Source organism: Miscanthus floridulus, unplaced genomic scaffold (genome assembly GCF_019320115.1).
Source record: "Miscanthus floridulus cultivar M001 unplaced genomic scaffold, ASM1932011v1 fs_310_1_2, whole genome shotgun sequence".
NCBI lineage: Eukaryota > Viridiplantae > Streptophyta > Magnoliopsida > Poales > Poaceae > Miscanthus > Miscanthus floridulus.
The window spans coordinates 22,783-46,606 of record NW_027096560.1 but is presented as its reverse complement, the minus strand read 5'-3'; the positions used below and the strand labels follow the sequence as shown (position 1 = coordinate 46,606).

The following is a 23,824-nucleotide window of genomic DNA, read 5'->3' as shown; positions in this document are numbered from 1 at the left end:
GTAGAATAGTTGGAGAGCAGAGAGTGAATAGGTGGATGAATGTGGCCAGTGTGTTTGTAGGAGTTCTTAGCTTTGTTGCCATGTGCATGTTGGTGTATAACAATGCATGAACTTGGCTTTGTAATGTTTGTGAAATGAATGAAATGCAGTTATCTGACATTGCCAAGTTTAATACATTTTCATCATTACCAACTTCAATACAGCAAGCAACATTAGCATCATAAGGTAGATGGCATAACAAGCATACCAAGTTCACTAGAATACAATACCAAGTTCACTACAATACCCAGTTCACTACTATACCAAGTTCAATAAATTACAAGTTCTCAAGCTAAATGGCCCTCTAGTTGTCTCTGTTTGTTCTGGTAGTGCTCATATGCCACAGAAGCTATAAAAACACAGAAAAGCACAGAAGTCACAGAAGTCGCAAAATCTTTCTTCTCTTTCAGTGTTGCTTGTAGTGCCTAGAAGTCCATCAGGACCCTCTTGCTCCTAATGCCAGCTCTTGGATTGAATATCAGCTGTGAACTAGCCTAACTCCTAGTCAGTGGCCTTGGGCTATCTGCCACTTGGTGTTTGGCCTAGGTCCTAGTGACTGGGGAGTTTGGAACCCTGCAACATGAAACATGTGGTTAAGATGTAGTAAACTAAGTGAAAAATGAAGGCAAGAGATGGATCACGCATTGCGTAGCTTGTTTAGGAGGTGTAGGGTCAACATGAGTTGCCTTCTTCTTCTTGGGTTGTTTCCTCTTGGAGGAGGCCTTCCTCTTCTTCTTCTTAGATGGATCATCTGTGGTCTCTATAATCTCAATCACTTTTGGCTTGTAAGTCCTCCTATTCTTTGGTGGTGCAGGTGGTGGTGCATCAGGGTCTTGGATAGTTTCATTGTAGGTTTTCTGGAGGTGGCCAAATCCACCACACCTTTTACACCTTCTCTTGCCCTTGCTGCTTGACCCGCCTTCTTCAGCATCAACCATCCTTCTTTTCCTTGGCCTTCCTGCTACTCTATTACATTGAGGAGGAAGGAGTTTGAAGCCAATGTCCACCTTTTCCCATTCTTCCTTGTCTGGCATAGGTGGCATAGCAGTTGCATAAGCTGTTTTGAACATTTCTATAGAGTAGTAAGGGTCCACAAAGTCCTCCAATTCTACCCTCCTTATGCCAATGAAAGCTATGGCATGCACACAAGGCAAACCAGTTAACTGCCAACCTCTACATGTGCACTCTTTCTTTTCTAGATCAACAATGAACCTCCATGGAACTAGGTCCTTATTCACACCTTCTACTTCTCCCACCATTGGGCCACTCCTGTTAATGGTGTACCTTTGATTTCTTGTTTTGTTGTGTAGTTCCTTCATGACATGAGGCAAAACCTTAAACCCAGACAACTTTGAGGCCAACTACCCTCTTGTGCAAAACCTCTCCATGATCAATTGCCTTATCTTGTCCATGAGTTCTAGAACAAGTAAGGACTTTTCTTCCCTGATCCAACTGTTGAAGGTCTCAGCTATGTTGTTGGTGACATAGTCACATTTGCATGTTGTGTTGAACTTTGACCTTGCACATAGATGTTTATGATTGTCCATCAGCCAAGTTGTTGCCTTTGGGCATGCCTTAAGCATCTCATTCCAATGTCTATCATGGGTTGTTTGCCTATAGCACCTTGATGCAGACCACAAGTTCCGTTCAAACACTTCACCCCTAAATCTCTTTTGGAAATTCTTCACAAGATGCCTCATGCATTCTCTGTGCTCTACACCATTTGTGAAGACTTTGGTAACTGCCTTATCTATTTCTTTGCCTGCATCATTTGAAATAACAAGACCATGTGGGAAACCAATAGCCTTGTTGAAGGGTCGAGATGACGATTAGAGAGGGGGTGAATAGTCCTTTTTAAAACTTAATCACGTTGGCTAACCGAAACAAGTGTGGAATTAAAACTATCGGTCTAACTAAGACTACACCCCTCTATCTATGTTCACTAGCACCTTGCAAAGATACTAATCAAGCAACAAAGGTGCCGGGCTAGCTAGAGCTCTCCTAACCAATTCTAGAAGCAAGGTCACACAAACCTATGCCACTAGTACTTTAAGCTACAAGGGAGCTCCTACACATGCTAGTAAGCAAAAGCACAAAGCCAACTAAGCTCACTAGCAATGCTCAATAACAAGGCAACCAATGCCAAATTAGAGAGCACAATTACTTAGCTACACAAACTAAGTAATGTGACTAACAAGGTTACACAAATCAAATTAGCCACGCAAGGGAGCTACTTCTATGCTACACAAGCATGAAGGTAACTAGCAAGCTACATAAGCTAACTAATTACAAAAGCAACAACACAAGCTTAATGTATATGAAAGTAAACGCAAGCTTGTGTAACGGGGATGCAAACCAACGGGAAGAACAAGGTTGACACGATGATTTTTCTCCCGAGGTTCACGTGTTTGCTAACACGCTAGTCCCTGTTGTGTCGACCGCTCACTTGGTGGTTCGATGGCTAATTGGCATCACCGACCAAGCCCGCACGTCGGGCACCACAAGAACCTACCTCGAAAGTGAGAGTAGCTCAATGACACGCTTTACTAAAGTTGCTCTTCGCGGCTCCCGCGGGGCGAGTACAATGCCCCTCACAAGCTCTTCTCCGGAGCGCCGCACAAGCTTCTTGCGGGCTTCGACGGAGACCACCACCAAGCCATCTAGGAGGTGGCAACCTCCAAGAGTAACAAGCACCACTGGCTTACAACTTGATCACCTAGTGCCACTCGATGCAACCTCATGATGCAATCGCGCTAGAATCGCTCACTCACACAATCGAATGATCACTATCAAGTATGTGTGAGATGGAGGGCTCCTAAGCACTCTCAAGCATGGACACAAAGTCCCCCAAGGTGCTCCGCACCCACCATGGCCGAAGGCCACTTCTATTTATAGCCCCAAGGGCTAAACTAGTCGTTACCCCTTCACTGGGCAACTGTCGGGTCGACCGGATGCTCCGGTCGTGTTGACCGGATGCTGGACCTCAACGTCCGGTCACCCGATGATGGCCACGTGTCACCTGTGTTCAATGGCATTCTTCCTATCTCAACAGTCATCTTCTGACCGGACGCAGCAGCTTCAACTGACTGGACGCTAGACCCTCAGTGTCCGGTCGTTTATAGTAAGGTACCGACCTTGACCGGACGTGTCCGGTTGCACGTGATCGGACGCAGCCAGCGTCTAGTCATACTTCAACTCCTGCGTCACCATGCGTCAGCCTAACCAGACATGCCCTACCAGCATCCGGTCACTTCCAGTGCCAGCGTCCGGTGCACTCTGTGAGACCCTCTTTCCTGTGTAGGGCGCCGGTGGCACCGTCGGACTGTCTGCACTCTACGAGCGGACACTCCGCCGGTGGAGTTTCTTCACCAAGTTGATTCACATCAACTCCAACTCTATCTCCTTTGTAAATATGCCAACACCACCAAGTGTACACCACTATGTGTATGTGTGTTAGCTTTTAACAATCATTTCCCAACGGATGTTAGCCACTCAACTTGCCACCCCACTCGATCCTAGCGACGATGCAAAGTTAGATCACTCGAGTGGCACTAGATGACCGATATGCAAATAAGTTTGCTCCTCTTGATAGTACGGCCATCTATCCTAAACCCGGTCATAAACTTCTCTATACACCTATGACCGGTAAAATGAAATGCCCTAGGTTATACCTTTGCCTTGTGCATTTCATTCCATCTCCTCCAACGTCGATGCAACACATGCACCAACACGATCAACAATGATATGATCCACTTCATATCATCACGTGATCATATTGGTTCATCGATCTTGACTTTACTTGCTCTTCACCGTTGCCATCGTCCATCGGCGCCAAGTCTTGCTCAAGCTTCACCGCCACGCGGTCCATCACTCCAAAGCCTTCGACTTGCCCTTCATGCTTGCAACCGGTCCATCAAGCCAAGTCTTGTCTTGATCTTCTCCACCTTGATCACATGACTCAATGTCATGTCTCATATGCATTTAAGCTCCTTCATCATCACATGTGTGAGCTTTGCAACATCTCTAAGCTATTTTCACCTTCATGGCATATGTTGCTCACACACATGTACCTGTGGACTAATCACCTGTGTATCTCACATAAACACAATTAGTCCACCTAAGTTGTCACTCAATTACTAAAACCAAACAAGGACCTTTCAATCTCCCCTTTTTAGTAATTGATGACAACTCTACAAAGATATGGAAATTAAGCTCTTTTGGATTCATGTTGCTTGCCCAAGCAATTTTACCATGTGAAAATAATTTTGGACAAGTACCACAAACCCGAAATGGTAGTATTAGCTCCCCCTACATATGTGCTAGAATGTTTGATTTGAAGTTCGCACATATGCATAGATTAAAATTATGGGAGAGTAATTACTACTAAATGATGCTAAGGTGTATAGAATAAACCTTTGAAGCGTGTACCAATCGGAGTTGCACCTTTAAGTTCATCCTTAGCACCATGGTTAGCTAGATATCACTTGGCAATAAAAACACTAGATACCTTGTGAGATCAACATTAAAAGCAAGGTACTAGCATTACTTGAAAAGCATACCAAGTGTCTAGCTATCATCCTATGCATGCTAGTTATCAAATCATCATTCAAGTTCTACAACTAGCATACACCACATAAGCATGCATATTGAATTTGAAAGCTTATGCAATGCAAGCAAGCACATGAATATGCACATTTCAAATGCAATCAATCCAAGTTCATGAGCTTGCTCCCCCTACTTGTGTGCTTCTCTTGTCCAAGAATTTTGATCCATCTCTTTTGTTGAATGTTGCTCCCTCTTTGTCCATGTCCATGTCCAACCTCTATTTCTTTTATATCTCATCTCCCCCCTTGTACAATCTCTCCCTCATTCAATCAAGCTTTTATATCTTTGTACAATCTCTCCCCCTTTGTCATCAATTTCCATAAAAGGTGTGCTTCTTATTGATGCAAAGGTATGCACTTTGGGGTAGATGATTGAGACTTGAATTTTATATTTTTGATGGACATTACTTGATTGTTGGAATGACACTACTTGTAGATGCCATTTTGAACTTTTAACTTGTACTACTTGTATCTTATCATTCTATGTACGGGTCATCCTTTTTTTTACACTTAAGCTCTTGTCGGTGAGGGATGTATTTTTTATTTGATGATCACTTAAAGTTAAGGATCACTTGTGGAACCATCGTCTTTTATGGTTGATACTATGTATAGATACCACTTGTAGGAAGTGAATACTATTTGAAAGAATCTTCTAGTATGGAACCACTTGTTTGATTTATCAATAAAGACCATTTCTTGAACATTTGCTATCTTCATGAGTACCACTTATAGGATATCACTTGTGAGTTGATCTAGACATTATTTGTAGATTCTTGATAAAATACTTGAGTCTAGATACCATTTGAAACAAACTAGATATCCATTTGCATTGTTGTTTTGTGCTTGTACTCTTATCACTGTCATGAGCTTCTATGATTGACTTGAACTAAAATGATTTGCCTAAGCTTCCAAGTTCAGTTTGAACCAATGACAAGCTTCTTCACACCTCTTGCAAGGGTTATCTTACCAATGTTGTACTTGTCACTTGTTAGCAATCCAAATTAAGTCAAATACTTGGGTTCACTAGCTCATGAATAAATTCATGTACTAACCACTAGATCAAGTAATCATTCAAACAATAGTGGTAGGCTATGAATTTAAACATTTCATTTGTTATGCATGATCCTATGAAGCATGTACTATATACACTAACCACATACTAGTAAGGGATAAAATGATCATACATATTTCAATGATACCTTTGCTATATTGGAGTAGATGATAGTCACATAGATTTCAAGTCATTACTCCAATTTGCAATGTGAAGTCCAATTATAAACTTGGTGAAGACCAATAGATACCAATTTGAATTCCCTTCTTCACCCATATGAAATGAATACCACTAATGATCAAGTGCACTTTCTTGTTGTGGTTGACTTGCTTCATCTTTTGATCTTTGCTTGCATGAGAGCATCAATGTGAAAATACTACTTGAAATACCATGATTAACTCTCTTTTGGGTGTTGCTTGCTTTTCTTGATCAATCCTTTTGATTGCTTCAACTAAGCATCTTAAATGTCCCTCGGATCACCACTTCCATGTTAGCCTTCCAAGTACCACACTTGGTTTACCTACTCATAGGCGGCAAGCCCCTACACTAGGGAGAAGTGACCTCTCTCCAAGAACCATTCTTGATACTCACTTGAAATGATTTGATTGATTGATCCAAGTAATGGACTTAACTTGATGAGTAACCTTGATTCCTTCTTTAAATCCTTTTCTTTCTTCTTGTTTAAGTTCTTTTGTTTCTACCAAATGATTTCCAATAGTCACTAGAACTTAAACTTTAACTTCATCTTGAGTTTGATCTTGATCTTCCAATTTGAGTACCAAATGTATGCAAAGTAAACTCCACAATCAAATAGCCTTGTACTCTTTGCTTGTCATGCTTTTAGATCATCTCAAAACCAAACTTAGGTACCTCAAACACTTGTAAACATGTTTCCAACTTGAGGACCTTTCAATCAAAGTGACTCTAGATTAATCCAATATTTGTTACTTTTCTGGCAGATTTTGTACTCTCCAAAGACATAAGCATATCTCCCAAAGTACAAATCCAAATATCACGAAATTTGGTGGAGGTGTGCATTACTAAGTTATATAGCAGATGTAAAAATTTGAGCTTCATTTGACTTCTATATTGCTACCATATTTCAATTCTTCCTCCACTGCTATATGCTAAAAACTGCTGCACTATAGCTGACAAGATCCACTTCAAAACCGAAGCATTTCTTATCCAATTTTCATGAAATTTCTACATCATCTCATACAATAAGTATAGAGCATTACACCAATTTTCATGCCAATTAAATAGGTTTTGATCATTCAAACATGGCTATGATCACAGCTAGCTCAGATTTTCAATATAGGACAGATTTCAAGCAATTGAGCTATACTTCATCATGTATGAATCAAACTTGAAACTAACTTGTTTGAATACTTTCATAAGACATATATCCATTCAAATCACTTACTAAATGTCATCTCATGAATTTATCCAATACAAATCAATCCAAACTTGATTACTAGGCAATTATCCATTCAAACATCTTATAGCAAGCAACATTACATATTTATCCAATTCAATCAACTTATATGCATCCAAATGAAATGATCAACAAGAGATATACCTTGGTTAGCTCATGATCATCCAACTAGCAAGCTTCAACTCAAATATTTGCAAGCCATCAAATAATCCAATAAATCACCACAACTTGAATGAGACACTTGTATGTTGTAGCACATTTGGACTTCATTCAATTTGTCATGGCATTGGGATAATGATGTGCACTAAACTTCATAACTTGATTCAACATATGATGAACAATGTGAGATCAATTGAATCAAGTCTCCAATGCCGATGATACCTATAATCAATAATCCACTTTTTGATGGTACCCAAACAAGTTTGGGTCCTCTCAAGTTAGGTGCAACATACTTAGGCATAGCCTTAGTATGAATAGCGGGATGTTTTGCAATTGCAACCAATGAGGTACCATTGCCATCCTTCCTAAGCATATTATTATTATCAACAATTGAAATAGGCTTAGAAATGTCACCTAGGAGACATGAATGTGCCATGTGTCCCCTTTCCCAGCAAGAGTAGCACTTTCTCTTTGCTTGAGCATTCTCATCTTTGCTCATATGGTGCTTCTCATTGCCTTGCCTCTCATGGATTGCTTGAGGCTTCTTCTCAAGCTTGGTAGGACACTTGGAGGCAAAGTGTCCCATATTTCCACACTTGAAGCACTTGATGTGAGCATAATCTTCATTCTTGCTCATCATCTTGGCATCTTGAGTTTGCATTAGATGCCTTGCCTTTTCACCCCTTCTTGTTTTCTTCTTCTTTATCATCAAGTCACCACCATCTTCATGGTTGATCTTGATTTGAACTTGGGGTGTCTTCTCTCACTCAACTTGTGGCTTTGATTGAGGCTTCACTTGTTGCTTCACCAATTGCTTGGTTAGGCACATTGAGGTAAGATGACCCCAAGTGCGGCACTTAAAGCACTTGACATGCTTTAGCCTCTCTTCTTCTTTTATATTCTTGAGCTTCTCAATGTTTGGGCAACCATTTGCAAGGTGTCCCGCTTCATGACACCGGTAGCACATGGTATGAGAGAGCTTTCTTTGTTGTAGCTTCTTCATCTTCCTTTCTCTCTTTCTTTCGCCCTTTGTCATCTTCTTCTTGAAGCCAATGCCACACTTGTCATCATAGTTTCTTTGAGTCTTCAATATGTGCTCAAAGGTGACTTTTGAGTTGTAGCACCTCTCTAACTTACTGCTCAATTTCTTCACTTCACTTTTGAGCTCATTGTTCTCCTTTAAAAGGTTAGTCTCATAAGACATAGAAGTAGAACAAGTATCTATTTGTGAAGAGCATGGCATATCTAATAAATCATCACAAGAGGTGGATATATACTTCTTGCCTACATCACAAGGGTTAGCGATAGTATGTGATTTATCAATTGACTCATGTGATGAACTCTCATTGTTTTTAAGTTTCTTTGTAAATACTTTAATGAGAGAAGCATGTTGTTCTAATAATTCATCATGAGATGCAAGTAGTGTCTCATGATTCAATTTAAGCTCATCAAGTGAAGATTTATAAGCATTATGTAATTTCTTATGTTCTTCACAAGAGTTCTTTATAAATGAGTTTTCATATTCTAATTTCAATGTTTTAGCTTTCTCATTTTCTAAAGACATGGTCATGCTAGCAAGTCTACTAACAAGCTCATTATATGAATCAACATGATCAACCACATCATCATTTGATACCTTGGTGTCACCTTGTGACATGAGACAATGTGGTGTAGTGGATGGGCTTGTAGTAGCATCATCATGGCTTGAGCATGAACCATCATCACCATCAAGTGTGCATGGGGTAGCATCATCACTTACAACACTTGTGGCACCATTATCAACCTTGTCAAGTGAACTTGTAGTTGATCGATCATCATCATCACTTGACCATGAGGTGGAGCAATCTTTCACAATCACCATATTATGGTTATGCTCAACGCACTCATGCACCTCCTTCTTGGGCTCATCCTCCTTCTTGAATTTGCCATCATCCTAGGAATCACCGAAGGTTTCCTTGATGAACTCCCATATCTCACGAGCGGTCCCCTTGTAGTTTACTTACTTCATCAAATCAAAATGTAAAGCATCCAATAGAAAATAACAAGCATGTGCATCAAATTCATAGAGGACTCTTTGAGCTTTGGTTAGAGTTCTATGATCCAAGACATGGGTGAGACCACTAGTGACAACCCACCAAAATTTAGGTCCCTTTGCACAAAAATGATCAAGCATGTGATTTTTCCAAAGTGCAAAGTTTGTGCCATAAAAAATATGTGCCTCACAAACATCTAGCCCATTAGATGCCATCCTCTCGGGTCGGTGAAGACCACAAAAGAGAGACCAGGCTCCGATACCACTTGAAGGGTCGAGATGGCGACTAGAGGGGGGTGAATAGTCATTTTTAAAACTTAATCATGTTGGCTAACCGAAACAAGTGCGGAATTAAAACTATCGGTCTAACTAAGACTACACCCCTCTATCTATATTCACTAGCACCTTGCAAAGATACTAATCAAGCAACAAAGGTGCCGGGCTAGCTAGAACTCTCCTAACCAATTCTAGAAGCAATGTCACACAAACCTATGCCACTAGTACTTTAAGCTACAAGGGAGCTCCTACACATGATAGTAAGTAAAAGCACAAAGCCAACTAAGCTCACTAGCAATACTCAATAACAAGGCAACCAATGCCAAATTAGAGAGCGCAATTACTTAGCTATACAAACTAAGTAATGTGACTAACAAGGTTACACAAATCAAATTAGCCACATAAGGGAGCTACTTCTATGCTACACACGCATGAAGGTAACTAGCAAGCTACACAAGCTAACTAATTACAAAGCAACAACACAAGCTTAATGTATATGAAAGTAAACGCAAGCTTATGTAACGGGGATGCAAACCAATGGGAAGAACAAGGTTGACACGATGATTTTTCTCCCGAGGTTCACGTGTTTGCCAATATGCTAGTCCCCGTTGTGTCGACCGCTCACTTGGTGGTTCGACGGCTAATTGGCATCACCCGCCAAGCCTGCACGTCGGGCACCGCAAGAACCTACCCCGAAAATGAGGGTAGCTCAATGACACGCTTTACTAAAGTTGCTTTCGCGGCTCCCGCGGGGCGAGCACAATGCCCCTCACAAGCTCTTCTCTAGAGCGCCGCATAAGCTTCTTACGGGCTTCGACGGAGACCACCACCAAGCCGTCTAGGAGGTAGCAACCTCTAAGAGTAACAAGCACCACCGGCTTGCAACTCGATCACCTAGTGCCACTCGATGCAACCTTATGATGCAATCGCACTAGAATCGCTCACTCACACAATCGAATGATCACTATCAAGTATGTGTGAGATAGAGGGCTCCTAAGCACTCTCAAGCATGGACACAAAGTCCCCCAAGGTGCTTAGCACCCGCCATGGCCGAAGGCCACTTCTATTTATAGCCCCAAGGGCTAAACTAGCCGTTACTCCTTCACTGGGCAACTGTTGGGTCGACCGGACGCTCCGGTCGTGTTGATCAGACGCTAGACCTCAGTGTCCGGTCGCCCGATGATAGCCACTTGTCACCTGCGTTCAACGACATTCTTCCGATCTCAATAGTCATCTTCTAACTGGATGTGGCAGCTTCAACTGACCGGACGCTGGACCCTCAGCGTCCGGTCATTTACAGTAAGGTACAGCACGTGATCAGACACAGCCCAGCGTCCGGTCATACTCCAGCTCCTACGTCACCATGCGTCAGCCTGACCGGACGTGCCCTGCCAGCGTCCGATCACTTCCAGTGCCAGCGTCCAGTGCACTCTGTGAGACCCTCTTTTCTGTGTAGGGCGCCGGTGGAGTTTCTTCACCAAGTTGATTCACATCAACTCCAACTCCATCTCCTTTGTAAATATGCCAACACCACCAAGTGTACACCACCATGTGTATGTGTGTTAGCTTTTCACAATCATTTCCCAATGGATGTTAGCCACTCAACTTGCCACCCCACTCGATCCTAGCGACGATGCAAAGTTAAATCACTCGAGTGGCACTAGATGACCGATATGCAAATAAGTTTGCTCCTCTTGATAGTATGGCCATCTATCCTAAACCTGGTCATAAACTTCTCTACACACCTATGACCGGTGAAATGAAATGCCCTAGGTTATACCTTTACCTTGCGCATTCCATTCCATCTCCTCCAACGTCGATGCAACACATGCACCAACACGATCAACAATGATATGATCCACTTCATATCATCACGTGATCATATTGGTTCATCGATCTTGACTTTACTTGCTCTTCACCGTTGCCATCGTCCATCGGCGCCAAGTCTTGCTCAAGCTTCACCGCCACGCGGTCCATCACTCCAAAGCCTTCAACTTGCCGTTCACGCTTGCAACTGGTCCATCAAGCTAAGTCTTGTCGTAATCTTCTCCACCTTGATCACATGACTCAATGTCATGTCTCATGTGCATTTAAGCTCCTTCATCATCACATGTGTGAGCTTTGCAACATCTCCAAGCTATTTTCACCTTTATGGCATATGTTGCTCATACACATGTACCTATGGACTAATCACCTGTGTATCTCACATAAACACAATTAGTCCACCTAAGTTGTCACTCAATTACCAAAACCAAACAAGGACCTTTCACTTGTGTAGCATCTTCATGAACCATTTCCAATTGTCCTTGGTCTCAATGCCAAATAATCCAAAGGCCACTGGGAACATCCAGTTGTGCCCATCAATACCTACTGCAGCTGCTAACTGCCCCTTCCACTTTGCTATCAAAACTATGGAGTCAATGCCAAGATAAGGTCTGCAACCTTGAAGGAAGCCATCAATGCATGGCTTCAGTGCTACAAACATCCTACTGAATCTTCTTTTCCTATTCACAACATCCCACTCAACCTCTACAACACTGCCAGGACTCCTCTTCTCAATTTCTCTTTTCCAAGAAAACACATGTACAAAGCTATCCTCCTAGCCACCCAATATCTCATCTAAGGCCATCTGTTGGTAGTCCCAAACAACGTAGTAGCTCACCTGGATGCAGTATTCTCCTCTAACTTGCCCTTCAAAACTTTAGGCCCAAGAGTTGGATCTTCCCTAAGCCAATTTATCACTCTATCCTTGACCCAGTGATTGGTAGCCATGCAATTCCTTTGCACTTTGCTTTTGCTGGCACAGTTATGCTTATGTGATAACTTCTTAATCTGCACCCATCAATCAAACAAGGAAACAAAGTCAACAGTTAGTAAACAACAAATGAACACTGAATCTAACAATGAATCAATAACTACATCAAACATACTTGCCATGTCCTCCCATCTTGACATTGAGATGCATGAATCCTCCACCTACACCTCTTGGCCTTACAATATGCTCTGTACCACCGTGACTCACTATAAGGACCTGCAAGTTCAACTTCATTAAGCACAGCATATTGCCTAATGCACCTCTTAAAACAGAAACCATCTTCAAAAGTAACACCAACAACTATCTTAGGGTTATTTATGTCAGTCACATGCAGCACACCCTCACAGCCCCTCTCATCATCCACACCTAGTGGGTCATCATCTTCTGGGTCACTGTCAGGATAATAATCACAGCCATCCTCAGCATCATCAATGAGCACATCCTTGTACTTCTCTTTCTCATCATCTACTCCTACATACTCAATTTCATCAAACTCTCCCCAGTCATCATCAGGATTAGCATCATCCTCAGGATTATCATCACCTTCAGGATTAGCATCAACCTCAGGATTGTCATCACCTTCAGGATTAGCATCAACCTCAGGATTATCATCACCTTCTGGATTAGTATCAACCTCAGGATTTATCATCACCTTCTGGATTATCAACAGCTTCTGGATTATGATCAGCTTCATCATTATGAACAGCTATTGGATTATCAACATGCAGAATCATAGCTATTGGCAAACAAATGACCTAACTCTGTTGTGTGCTAATAAGAGACTGAGTACCACTAGATGCATTGGCATTAGAAACTTGAGACTGTAATAAACGAGGACCAGTGTCAACAACCTCTACAGTTAGTGGCAGCCTTCTACTGTCCCAATACACATCAAATGCATGTAGCAGAGTAGAATTAGAATCTATGTGCATTGTCTCATCCTTGATTTTGTCAAAGAAAGTAACCTCTTGTGCTTAATCCTTACCATGAACTATCTCCTCAGCAAGCAAATCATAAAAACCCATCCAATTGAAGGTATCCTTGTCCACCACATGCATGAAATTAGCAGTTACATGATAATCATCGAGCCCATCTGGTCTTTGCTCTACATAGGCAGGTACTCTAATCGCCAACCTACAGGCGGCCGTCAGATCCATCCTAAATAAAAAAAAGACCAGATCCAAACTAAACGATTTGAAACTGCAACCTTTCTAACGCATCTGCCGGCATACAAATTGAAAAAGTACGGGTGCAAGAAATCTCACCCTTTTGGAATCCATTTGAATTGAGGCACCCTAGGTGGAGAACCTGGGCAATGTGCGTTCTTTCTGCTGGGGGGCTTCATCTTCGGGTCACGGGGGTGTTGCAGATCCTCAGCCCCCATGGTGGATGATGGCCGAGGCTAGAGGTGTCAATGGCGGCGGGCACTGGAGTGGAGTGGACGGCATCGAGGCGGCCACAAGAGTGGAGTGAGCGGCGGCGGGAGTGGGATTGGGGAAAGTGACGCCCGCTGTAACCCTAACAGTCGGGTCCGGGCCAGTTATTATCTGGTCTAACCAGACGAGGTTCGGGTCGGACCCAAATGTGGCTCAGGGGGACCGGATGTCAATATTGAAAATTTATCTCTCCTCAACCGGTGCAAATGAATAAAATATGAGGCGCGGTGTCCTGTGGCAAAATTGCAACAAACCAGAGTGTGTTCTAGCAAGCAGCTCCACTTTGGGTATCCGCTAGCAAACGACCACAACTTTGGGTGTCCGTCAGCCAATTTTGCCCAGATATATAGAGCATGTTGTTTCTCATCAGATGCTCAAATCATAGAACTGTGATCAAGTCTAACTCAAAGAGATGAAACATGTCCCAAATCTAAAAGAAGTAGAAATAAATAAATTAATAAAGAGAAGAAAATTTGTATGTGTCAGTACACAAAAACACATCAGAGTCTGATTCATTTCTTATCTTTTTCTTCTTCTTCTCTAGTCTAGAACAAAATAGATCTACTTTTGATATTAACTAATATAAGTCTTTAATTTTAAATGGACGTGACGTGCCGAGGGGCGTGGGCACACCTTGGCATCTTGTTAGCCTCTTAAGTTTTTTTTATAGACTAAGTGACTGAAACTTTGTTGGGATCTTGTTTCAGAAAGCACGTTGGTTTCAAGAATAGTTTAATTATATTTATTCATAGAGGATTACTCTCTCAGTTCTAAATTATAAGTCAGTTTGACTTTTTTGGTATATCTATTTTACTATGTAGGTAGATATAACGTATATATAGATATATAGCAAATTCTATGTAAAAAAAATCAAAATGACTTATAATTTAGAACGGATGGAGTATTGTTATTCATTTTTCCCAATCCTGGTCCAAATTAAAGACAAGGTGAATCGGTGGAGTCGCGGTCTCGTGCGTCGAGTGTTCTGGAGTCGTCTTGCGTGCTGGCTGCAGGGCTGGCTTCTCTCTTTTTACAAAAAGCGGTAGTAGTCTTGTTGGGCTGGACCTAGGATATGCCACTGGATCTGGATCCGCCCCTGATCGTGTACCTAACTGTGCCGCGGGCAATAGAGCAAGAACACAAGTAGCATGATGGGCCAATTTGCAAGAAAAATTAAGCTGGCTACATAAAAATATGGGCCATATTGGATAGAAACGTAGGGCTTTGTTAACGTTTGGTTGGAGTTGTGGACATGGATCCAGTTAGCGAGTTATAAATGAATATACGACAGTCCACCACGGGCCCACGAACACAGCTGACCTGACCATGGGCTGGGCCGGTGTGTTACCCAAGAATGAATCTAACCCGTCCTCTACAGGACGCGGCAAGTTTCACCTAACTGCATCTCCAGATTTACAACGACTGAACCTTACCGAACTCTTAATTTTTTTGGCTACAAATCTACTGCATCCTCCATTACAGAAAATAAATTAATTCTAGATTTGAATTAATTTAAACTTTCTTAAGTTTGACTAAATTTATAAAAAATATTATTAATATTTATGACTTAAAATAGAAACACTATGGACATATATATTCCATGATTAATCTAATATAATAATATCAATTTGGTATCATGAATGTTAATACATTTTATATAAATTTGATCAAACTTAAAACGGATTAACTCCTGGAAAGATGACTCTTCATATATCTTGGATCAGAGAGAGTAGTAGCACTTTTATCTTTCTAGAAAACCTAGCTATCTAGCTTGCGTCATGAGACCAACGGGCATATATATATGTGCCCATATGGGTAGATATGACGAAGCTGACCACCCGCACCTAAGGTATTTTTGGATCACCTAGAACTAAAATTTAGTTGGATTAATTAAAGTTTAGTCACCTAAAATTTAGCTGGGTGATGTTTGTAAACAAACTAAATTTTAGGTAATTCCTGATTGAATAGACTATGCTACCCTTTTAGCATGGGAGAGAGGACAGAGGAGAGAGAAAGGAGTAGGTTGAATGACATTTACCTCTTTTCATGTTCCTGTCAGCTTTTGGTCTAGTTTAGCTTGCTTTTGCCAACCAGTGAGCTAGCAACCCGTTAAAGTTGAACTAAAATTTAGTACGCTCCTATTTGAATTTACTAGACTAAAGTTTAGGTGCCTAGCAATTAGTTCATCCACACATGTCCTATCCATCGACCATGGGCTTGTTGGCGATGGTCAATGATGGATCAAGGATGTATACAAGATAGTAATAGCTTAGATCCATCTTTACCTACCATCAATCCATCTTTCAAGTGCTAGCTATGCAAGTACAGTCCATCAATGATGAAGTAAAAAAATATTTTCTTCGTTCTAAATTATAAGTCGCTTTGATTTTTTTTACATCGATTTTACTATGCATCGTGATATAATAATATGTCTAGATACATAATAAAATGGTTGAACAAAAAGTTAAAACGACTTATAATTTGAAGCGGAGGGATAGCATCGGTGCATAGTTCGATGGAGATCTTAGCTTCATGGGTGCATGATTAATTGGATTTGTGTGGACGTACGCATGCTGCGCTCCTATATATATGTGAATGTGATGGTCCTTTCGTAGATCGACGTGCCAGCAGAGACTCATCTATCATGCATTGGGGACTACTGTACACTGCTCACTGCTGCTCCGGTCGATCCTGCATAGATCGAGCTAGCCATCCAAGATCGGAGAGGGACAGCTTCGTTTGGCGGCATCCGACATAGCCATGCATGGATGCGTGCTTCAATTCATTCCGGCCAAATTTTTTATTTTTCAGCGTTTTTTTGAAAAATATTCATAAATAGATCTCTGGTGGTTTAATTTTCGTTTATGGACTCTGACCTCGGCGTCATGGCTTTTGGCGCCGAGTAAACATGTCTCGGCGCCATGGCCAATGGCGCCGAAGTTTTGGCGAGGCGTCGGACGTGGCGGTGACCTGACGTCGACGTGGACAAGGCCTCGGCGCCGTAGATCTTGGCGTCGAGCTGCTACCCTATAAATCTTGGCGTTTGAAATGAAACAAGTATAACTGTTCCGAGAAATATGTAACTATACCATTATGGTTCAGCTGGTTAGGACGTGCGCGACTTAACTCAAAGGCCTGGGTTTGAACACCAGCGCTGAATCTTTTTGCTACACTTGCTTGGCTCTAACATTTTTAGAACATGCCTTTCTCGCTCGCGGTTTCAGTTGGCGGAAATGGCATGCGTGATTCTGGAGAGCAACCTGTTGATCGTCTCCTCGAGACCCTGAATGAGCATGACGATAATATAAAGTTGTAGTCGTTCTTCCACACCGGCGGCCTGCCAGCCATTGCGTTTGTGTGTGTTGTTAGCAGTTTAGCGATGATCCGCATCAGTTTTGAGCAAATTATGCTTAAAAAGATACGACTCGACTGTTACCGGAAACTGGTTTTGGCATACATTTATGCTTGGCTCTAAAAATGTAGCAAAAAAAGATTTAGCGCTGGGGTTTAAGCCTAGACCTTTAAGCTAAGTCACGCGCGTCCTAACCAGCCGAACCGTAATGGTATTGTTGCATGTTCTTCTGAACAATTATACTTGTTTCATTTCAAACACCAGGATCTATAGGGTAACTGCTTGACGCCAAGATCTTTGGCGCCGAGGCCTTGTCCACGTCGGCGTCAGGTCACCGCCACGTCCGACGCCTCGCCAAGATCTCGGCGCCATTGGCCATGGCGCCGAGACGTATTTCCTCGGCGCCAAAAGTCATGGAGCCAAGATCAGAGGTCTATTTGTGAATTTTTTTTAAAGCTGAAAAATAAAAAATTCGGACCGGGGCACCATGGTGGAGTCGCCTAGCAAGGCGATATCCGCAAACCAAGACGACTTTTTAGTGGGGCGCACAAAAGTTAATTGGACCACTAATTGCTATTTAAATTGCAAGTTTGTCATTTGTGCTTCGCAGTTTGAATTTTTAATCATACTTTCAATGTTGACATGACAAGAAACTCGTGAAAATTGACAATTGAGAAATTTTTCCCCTCGAGTAACTGCTAGTACTATACAGCACTCCTGGGGATGGACCAAACCATCGCGTGGGCCATGCGCAACAGCAACTCCTCTAACTCGGACCGATGAGCCTATGCCCTGCCGTACGAACTGTGCAAGTGCCAAACAAGTTCATTCACCGGCAACAACTCCAGTCGCTAGCCACTACCCCAGCAACGATCAAGGTTGTCCTAGAAGATTTCCAAACTTGTGACGGAGCTACCGCACGCAATATAGTCATGTAAATTATAGACAGCTTTAAGAACATAGTGCATACTCCTTATTTCCTTGATTTATTTGTATTCTTGTTTGTTGTCTTATCTTTTGTTTCTCTATAACAGGATGTTAAACCCAATGGCATGAAAAAAAAACAGAGTAACTAAGTGCCCCCCCACGTCTCTTGTAACTATTAGCGCTTCTTATATTAACATCATTGACCCATTTGTCTTTTGCATTTTTTTCTGAAAATTATCTTGGTTGTTGATGGATTGATGAAATGGTACAACAGAAAGCACATGGAATGCATAAAGGTTAGCAAGCATTGCTGAGCTGGGCTGCCTATTAAACTGCATCTCGACCTCAGCTGTTTACACAAAGAAATTGACAAGCTATATTGACAAGAACATCTGAGGTCTAGTTGTAGTAGTGTCGACGCAGAAATTTGGTCACTGCGTAGGACACACGACAAGCCTGGAATATCTGCATAGCTTTAGCTGACGATTTTGGGATCAAGGGCGTGCCAGTCAATTTGACATGTAATTGACAAGAAAAAAGATAATCAGTAATTTAAGGCAGAACATGTCGGTTGTTGTCCAGACAGTTCCGATATGCGGCTAAAGAGCCGATCATAATAGATTTTTTTTTTAATTTTAACATTTTTTGAAAACTAATTTTAAATCTAACACTGCATGTTTTTTTTAAACTAACACTTTTTGCCGCGCCTATTGTCCTGGCGCGGCCAAATGCCTGTGCCACGCCATGCATGATGGCGCGGCAGCGGGCTAACGTAGCGACGACTGGAATCGTGACCGGTGACGTGGCAGGGCTCTGCCGCGCCACTGATCTTGGCGCGGCAGTGCCGCGCCACGGGGCATGACGCGGCAGGGCCAAATAAATATCGCAAGTGAGCCCGCCCGCCCACACGCACCCCCCCCCCCCCCCCCCCCCCCCCGCCCGCTGCGGCGCCACGAACGCTGGCGCGTCAAGGCCGCCCGCTCCTAAGGTACCTCCCTCTAGATTTCATGTTATTTTGATTATTATTGTTTTAGGATAATTAGTGATTTAGGATAGTTAGGATTTTATGATTGTTATTGATTTATGATAGTTTGTCAAATTTAGGATAGTTAGGTTAGTGAATTTGTTTGTGATTTACGTAGGTAGTTTTTAGGTTTGAGGTTGTGTGTTCTAGTATAGTTAGGATTTTGGATTTTGGGATTGATTAGGTATTTATTATTTAGTTTATAGTTAGTTATTTAGTTAGGGATTTTGGGTATAGATACTAGTTTACAAATGTCGGTACTTACTAGTGCGTGATACTTCGATTTTGATGACTTCATGAAGTTTCATCAAATGCTTATATTCCTAGTGAAGTTGTTTATGTTACTAGTGCGTGATATGTCTGTTAATGTTACTTTGAATATATACATGTGCTTTTATATTGTGTTCGTATTACATAACAAGTAGTTCAAATTTTGCAATGCTACATAATGTTAATTTGAATTTTGTTAATTTGAATACTATAACGTTTAGTTTATCAATTTGTAACAGGATGACCCCTCCCAGGCAGCACCCGTTATACCACATTCTTGAGGTGGAGTACGACGACCAGCACCGAGCACACATCTTGAGTGACAACGACGCAGAGGTGGCCTTGCCTACTTTGAGGCCCCGCACGCACACCAGGACGCACTAGTGGGACGAGCGTTATGAGCCGTACATACGGCGTGCCGGCTTTCTCGAGTTTGTCCGTGTTGTTAACCATGGTCTTCCGCCCCATGACCCAGCACTACTTACTGCAGCTGTAGACAGGTGCAAGTGCATTCTTTGTACGTAAACATTCTTGTAACAAATTTGAGGCAACTAACAGTCGTTCTATTCTTATAACAGGTGGAGGCCTGAGACCCACATGTTCCACCTATCTTGTGGCGAGATGACCTTGACCATGCAGGACGTGAATGCTATTTTTGGCCTTCGGTTGGGGGGACTTTTAGTAACAGGGATAGTTGACAACGATCACTGGAGGGAGCTGGTGGCTCAGTTTACTGGCTTTCTTCGCTTCTTAGAAAAATAAGTGAGAAATTGAAGCCTATTTAATACTTGCATTGCTTTCCTGCAGCCATCGGGTCTCATTTTCTTTGGTAATTTCACGAAAACTTCCGGTGTTTCGTCGTCCTGGATCACGGAGCGCTTTAATTACTTGGATCCATAGGCTGAGGAGGCTCAGATCGACAAGTTCGCTCGAGTGTGGCTCTAGCACTTTCTTGGTGCTTTCCTCTTCCCAGACACCTCGGGCAACACCATCAGCTGGATCTTCCTTGACATACTACGCCAGTCGTGGGAGAACATAGCGGCGTATAGCTGGGACAGCGCAGTCCTGGCATGGACGTATCGATAGCTATGCATTGTCTGTCATCGCACCTCAGGGTATACGAACCTTGGAGGTTGCTCGTACCTACTCTAGGTTTGGTGTTGGGAACGATGGCCTGTTGGGAGGCCCCTTAGTACTGGTTTACAAGTAAGTACTTCGGTTCATTATATTCTTCGATATGGTTACATATGATGAGTTTATTAATGGCTAATTCATTATCGTGTCCAATGCAGCAATGGAACGGGCATGATACACTCCCTACAGCTCTGTTTATCTAGACGGAATCAGAGTTAGTTAGAAGGAATATGAGACGTAAGTACAGGGAGTACACGGACGGTCTCGACATCCTGACACAGCATCAGGTTACGCTCTCTTTACTATCATACCTGCATCTTGTTTGATCTACACTATATCACAGCCTAACTCAATTATGAAATGTTCAGGTGCATTGGTGTCCTTGGGATGCTCCGGAGCTCCAGTACTATCTCAGTCCTGTCACTAGGGACGAGTCAGAGGAGTATGTTATGTTATGTTGAACTTATGTCAAACCAATAAAAATATTATGTGGCAGCGTGTCAACTTGTGCACGGACTTCATTTGTTTGCTTCATATTCGTTTCAATGCGTTGCGGCATCACTATATGCGAGATTAAGTAGCAACTAGTTCGGAAACTGGTAGTCCCGGAGTATCTCGATGCTGGTGGCCGGTGTCTTACTCAAGGGGTCGAGGAAGCCAGGGTCTATGGTTGCGTCGCCGCCGATCCTATAATATGGGGCCAAAAAGCTAAATAAATAAATTCCCTTAAAAAAATATTCGTTTCAATCCGATCTAATTTTTTGTAATCGATTAGTTAACATGGTGGTTAACCGTATTATGAAAGACGGAAAAAATATCATTGGCTTATCAAATTCTCTATTCGACCGTGAAAAAAATTCAACAAAAGACAGAAACAAATCCACTATTGATTTTACGTCAAGCAATACTTAGAATAACTCCCACTATCGACACGACGCGTTCCGATTAAACCGTCCCGGTACCGCCAAGCGGGCGGCGGGCGCGGCGGCCAGGTGGGCTTGCTGCTTGGGCAGGCGGGACTGGCCGCGGGGTTTCATTAGGCTCTGCCGCGCCACGGATCAGGACGCGGCACTGCCGCGCCAAGGTCTATGGCGCGGCAGACCCTGGCACGTCATCGGTCAGCGATTCCGGTTGTCGCCACGTCAGCCCTCTGTCGCGCCACCATGCATGGCGCGGCACAGGCATTTGGCCACGCCAGGGCAATAGGCGCGGCCAAAAGTGTTAGTTTTAAAAAACAGACATTGTTAAATTTAAAATTAGTTTTCAAAAAGTATTAAAATTAAAAAAAATCTCATAATAAGGCCATCGGCTAGAGAGCCGATATATATCAATTTTAATAATGTATGCAATGTAAAAAGGTGTCATCAGCTAAAACAGAGAATATGCAATACAGGTCATTGAGCCGATGAGCATAGAAAGGATTACAACATGTGAACAATCATCTTATTTTCATATAAAAAGGCCTATAAACTATCCAGATTTAATCCATTATCACTGCCCAACAGGTCAGATTGATGCAGCGTTGGCAAAGGCAATAAAATAAAGCCATCAAGCCGATAGATCTAAGGGGAGATTCCTTGTGTGTCATTAAAAAAGATCGCAATGCCCTGTGTGCCCCTAGAAAAGTTCAGCGGTCTTCAGCGCCACTGCTCTAACTTCTTTGTGCTATCCATGCCACTGTCGTCAGTTTGGTTTCTAACGTCGTCAAACTACAGGTGTGAAAAGTTGAAAATACTCTTAAGTCTAAATATGTCATTAATTCTTTTTTAGCATCTTAACGACTTCAAATAAAAAAACTCAAAACTAGAAAGTTGTAGATCTCGTCGAGATCTATAATTTTTATATAAAAATTATCTTCATTTAATTCCGCAAAAAAAAGATATAATTTTTCTAAGATATAAATCATATCAAATCATATTTTTTTGTGGAATTAAGGGAAGATAATTTTTATATGAAAATTATAGATCTCGACGAGATCTACAACTTTCTAGTTTTGAGTTTTTTCATTTGAAGTCGTTAAGATGTTAAAAAAATAATGACATATTTAGACTTAAGGGTATTTTTGACTTTTCACAAGACGGCGTTAGAGCTCAAACTGACGGCAGTGGCATGGAGGGCACAAAAAAGTTGGAGCAGTAACGCTGAAGACTTCTGAACTTTTCCAGAGACACATAGGGTATTGCGATCTTTTTTAATGGCAATCCAGGAATTCCCCTAGATCTAATCATAACGAAAAAGACTCATGAAAACATGCTGTAGAACATTGAAGCCGACCATCGGTTATAGAGCCAATGAGAGCATAGTGAACAAACAATGCCTTACTTTCCTAATAAATAAATCCATAGATTAATAATCTTTAATCCAGCGTCACTATCAAACGATACAGCGTTGATAGCAGGGCGATAAACCAAAGACTACTAGCCGATAGATCTATTTACAACAAAGTAAGGCCTCGAAAGCGCACTATGTTTGACTAGAACCAAGATACATCGACTGATGATAACGAATCTAACGTTAGGAATAAAATAAATGTGGCAATATAGCAAAACGACAGATTAGAATGATAAGAGCCGATGGATCTTGATCTAGCCAAATAAATTGGTGATTTTACTAAATTTAGTAAAATACTAAATATAGTAAGATCGATAACTGCTGAATCTTCTAAAAACAGCAAGAGATCTAAAGATGCAGCCTTGTTGATCTTAATAGATTCAATAACTGGTGTTTTGATATCAAATCAGGCAAGAGATCAAAAGATGCAGCCTTACTTAATTAGATACAAATCGATAACTAACTTATACTAAATCAAGAGAGAGATCGAACGATGCAGCCTCACAAGATAAAGTACAAGCCGTGACGATACTCACAAGTAAGCCGAGATCGAAAACCGACGTAACCCTGCAAACCGAAGAATTCGTCGAGAAACTACGTTACTCCTATTCCTAGGGTTTTGGCGTGAAAGCCGAAAATTATATTGATTGATCGGATGTCTGATTACAATAGTCGGGGCTCATATTTATACCTTGGGCTTAACGAGTCATATTCGAACAAGACCAAACAATTCTTGAATGAAAAGAAAACAACCTAAATCGGGTAAATTGGACTCCATGCTTCTCTTTCTAGTAGAGTCTGACTCCTTTACGCCCATAGCCGATGTCGTCGTTCGCCTTGTTCGCTTGACTTATAAGCCGTATTTTTTCAGCCAACGAACAATATTTTTCTCTCACAACGAATCAACCAACAGCAGCCAAATGAACATGGCAGTTGTCG

At 41.9% G+C, this 23,824-nt stretch overlaps 1 pseudogene; it reads right to left on the bottom strand.

The window, feature by feature from the left end:
- Positions 1-588: 588 nt before the first annotated feature.
- LOC136531255 (uncharacterized) lies at positions 589-13,105 on the bottom strand (annotated as a pseudogene).
- Positions 13,106-23,824: the final 10,719 nt, after the last annotated feature.